Here is a 4,392-nt window from a genome sequence, read left to right as displayed (position 1 = left end):
ACTAAAACTTACAGTGCATTCTTATCTCCTGTGAATTGTTTTTGTCTGTTTAACAAATTTTGTAGTAGGTTAGCCATAAGGTTTTCTTTTAATTTATAATTAGGTTTTATTTGTTTATTTTAAAACTTCTAGGAAATATGTTTCTATAATTTCCCAGAAATTTGAAATGAAAATGCCAAAAAGGAGAGTTGGTGGGAGTCATAGGTATTGGTAAGATGTAAGCTTACCTATTATAGCATGTCAAATGATAACTGATTTCCCTGTGAACTTCTGTCTGATGCATGTGACTGGCTTTTGACCTAAAAGTAGGGTGTATTTTTTCTTTAAAGAAACAGAAAAGCAATGAATTAGTGAAACTATTTGCCTATAATGTTAGAATGAGTGCCGAAAACTCAGTCTCAAATGCTGGATATTTAACAGAAGAATGTGTGCAGAAGCTGGCTTTCAGTTGAACCGATAGTTCATTTGCTGTCAGACAGGGTCAGGCATAAACCATTCTATATTTGTACTTAAATTTGAGTTAAAAATACCTCCTTTTCATTGTATTTGGAGCTTTTTCCTCTTCTGCTTGGTGATAGTTTGGAACATGGCTGTTAGTCCTGCAAATTACACTCAGACATCTTAATTAAATACTCTTTTTACCATCACCTTTGCTTAGCAACATCCCTTTTGAGATATTCTGGGAACCTTAATACTTGTCTGGTGTGTAAAACAGTGTTCATAAATCAACGAATGTTGCCACATCCTGCTTGCTTATGTCGTTTAATACTTTTATATTACTCTTTTTGAGACAGAAGCATAAAGCCTTACACAGCCCTTCACTCCAACTTACTGCACGACAAAACTACAAGTGACCTGAGACCCGATCTTTGGTGTAGATGGCTTACCATGTTGGTGTAGATCATTAAAGCGAGTGTATAGTACCTACATGGTTGTCATGGATCCAAGCAGCAAGTAGTTTTCACATTCCAAAATAACCTGGAATTTAAACAAAATCATTAGGCTCTCAGAAGCTCCTATTTGCATTTTCTATTTCATTTAGCTGCTGAAAAACATGGTGTCTCAAAGTCAAATAGTCAAAATCTAAATGCAATATCCTAAGCTGCTTTGGCATGGACCCTGGGTATGCTTCAGACCCTGGGTATGTTTTGTGCTGGACAAAATTAACCTTTTGTACACTGAGCAGTTATTTCCGTATTTACCTTCTAGTGCTGATGTTGAATCCCTTTCTAAGTTTTTGTTTTCTAAAGTTGTATGTATCCTCTGCTCGAGGTGTGTGTGGGGTGTTGATTTCTCTGCGCAGGCTGGACAGTTGTCGTTCCGATCCACCTATTGTCCCGCTCCATTAGGAGCTCCCACTCTGAAGTTTTCAAGCACTATACAGTTTCTCTGTTGTATAACGTTGTGTGAAGTCAACCAGAACTTTTCATAAGAAAAGAGCCTCCCTCACCCTAAGGATCAAAGAGAACTAACATATGTTTTACTCAAACAATACAGGGTTTAACTCTTTCTTTCCAGAATTCATAACTTGGTCTTCCAAGCTGATCTGAAGATCAGTTGGTTGTAGTCATTACTTGTTTTCCTTTGTTGGTCAAATGGATTAGAACTCCATGCTGTGCCTGACAGTTTCAGAAAATGTTCAGCTATCAACAGTGGTTTTAATTTGTGTCTTGAGGTTTGCATTCCCCTCACAGTTTCCTTCCCTTCTCTAATAGCCTTGGCCCTGCCCCATGTGTGCTTTTGTGGTCTTGTTCAAATACTTTCTCTGATGCAAACTCTGCAGTCCAATAGCTTTTTTTAGGGTCTTTTTGATCTGTTCATCTCTTCATCTCAATTCAAATTTCAGTGGAACATGATTTCCATGCATTCTTTGTATTTCTGCCCATGTGTTTCACTGTAATTGTTTACATATGGTTGTATTAATGTACTCTTTGCACAAGGCAAGATGAGATGTGTTTTGTATGTGGGATACTGCATAAAAACTAGGCCCACTGCATGTTGATGGTAAATTGTGGTTTACCTTGCTAGAAGTGGAATCAAAGCCTTTAAGATCTTGTTGCAAGATCATGGAAGGGAGTTGTTTTGTGAAATCAAAGCTGAATTTGAAAATCCTATTGTTTCTATGAATGCTTGGAGTGAAGAAATAATCTTTCAGCTCTACGCTCCTTGTAAATATCAAAGTTGTCACTAACATGAAAAACATAAACAGGTAACTGAGATACCAGGCACCAGTTAACACTTGAATGAACACTGTTCAACAATTCTTCAAGATCTGACCAATCTCCCTGATTTGTGGAGAGCCTGATCAGTAACTGAAAAAGCATAGGTTGTTTCCCGAGTGGTAAAAACAAGTTGACAAAATGAGAGATCTTGATCCACAGCTGAAAATGGGTAGTAACCATCTGGAAGAACTCTGAGGTCTTCCCAGTTCTTGATGCATGGGCTGAACTTCCAGTTGCCACCTGTGAGAGTTGAGTTTTCCTTATTTTGCCATAAATTGAAAATGTCATAAACTGCTATTGTGTTGGACTGTAAGAAGTGGTATATTCAAATATGTACAAGAGATTTCTGGAGAATTACCACCTTCCTGTTAGCTAAGACAGCTTAGGATAGTGTTGTCTGTTTCGTTGATCTTGCAGTCCATTATCATGGGCCCATTTGTGTCTAGGTAGAGGTTCTTAGCTATAGCTGTCTTTTAGTGAGGCCCCTTTGGGTCACTGGCAGAAAGAGATATTTTTATGTTCTGTTTGTTCCACCACTTTTGTACCCCGTGCTGGCTACTATTTCTTCCTGACAACTAGTGATCATGAGCTGTTTAGATGGTAGTATCCTTGTTCCTAAGCAGGCTTTCTGCTACCTGGATCATGAATCACAACAAAATAAACTTGTTTCATGTTTTATGAAGTGTTGTACAGAATCATAAAATAATCAATTGAAAGGGACCTCCAGAGTTCATGTGGCCTAACCTTCCACTCTGTAGAGGTCAATATACACCATGGTATGAAACACATAAGGCCCAGGTATAGCTCATTAATGCATGGGAAGCTTTGATCTTTATTGTCAGTGTCTGCAACAGCAGCATATATGGAGTCAATATACTCTGTCTATGTTTGCATAGTTTTTATTAGTAAAAATCTCCCAGAAGACTAGGGTCAAAGTTCAGCATCCAAAATTTTCCACTTCTGTAACAGTTTCCTGTTCTTAGCTTGGGTGTTAAATGTGTTCTGATTGCTTACCTCCAGATTTCAGCCCCAAATGCTAGCAATCTGTCTCCTGCTTAAAGAACCTAGAAGAAGAAAAGAACATACCAATGTATCGCTGTATATTGCTCTTTGCATGTATCGCTATGTGCTGTGGCAATACAGAGACATTTATCTTCCCTCTAGAAGGTGGTATTTCTGGCAATTTCCCTGGGGCTGTTGTTAAAAAGAGAATTTTTTTGCTGCAGTAGATTACATTGTTCCTCAGGTACTGTTTTCTCATTTTAAAGTTTTTGTTGTCAGGAGAAGCAAAATAATGATGAGATAAGAAATGTCTTATGAGTGGGACATTTTACAGCTTCTTCCTGCAAGCTGCTTGGGCACAGGTATGTTCAGGTACCCAATTCCTGTAGACACTATTCAGCCAGCACTGAGAAACCATGGCAATCTGACAGACAGTGCTCTGCATGGAGCAGCTTCCTTTTCTTTCTTTGTAGATGAGGACATGGAGCCTTTTGTATGATCAGAATCTGAGAAATCAACCTACCCAGATGCTTAAAAATTAATTAAGGGGAGGGAGTGAGAAAAACCTGTGCTCCTGGTTCCTGCAGCTGTCAGTGCCTATAAATCAGCTCTGTTTGTCCTTTTCAAGCAGGACAAGAGCATGAATTTAATTAATGGGTTTGACTTGCTCTGGAAACACACAGTAGAGAAATCGCCCTACACACACCTTTTGCAGATGCTGTAAACATACAAATGTTACTGTGTATTTACTCATGAATGCTTCCCGGCATCATTGTGCTAGATACAGTTGAATGCCTCAGGCAGGTGGCAAGCCAATGACTGCAACAAACCCTTGTGCTTTGGACACCCAGGTCAGAGCCACAAAGGTGCAGCAGGTTAGCTCCTGGTTTCTTGCTTCCACCCGAGTTCTGCTCAACAAAGGCATTAATAATGGCTGCTACAGAAAACTCTAGGGGAAAACAAAAATAGTGTTTTTTGTCTATTCTCCATGATTGGGAATTTAATTATAATATAATTTAAAAAAAATTATCCTGCCACATTATTTAAAAAAAGGAATAAAGCTTGTTCTTTTAAAATCTGTCCCTTCAATGCATCATCAGGAATATCTCTGCATTGTTTGATTTTTCTTGGGTTTTAAATTTTACCTTAATATGTGTAGAGAGACACA

The sequence above is a fragment of the Phaethon lepturus genome, unplaced genomic scaffold (assembly GCF_000687285.1).
Source record: "Phaethon lepturus isolate BGI_N335 unplaced genomic scaffold, ASM68728v1 scaffold8288, whole genome shotgun sequence".
Taxonomy (NCBI): domain Eukaryota; kingdom Metazoa; phylum Chordata; class Aves; order Phaethontiformes; family Phaethontidae; genus Phaethon; species Phaethon lepturus.
Note: the sequence above shows the minus strand (reverse complement) of the source record.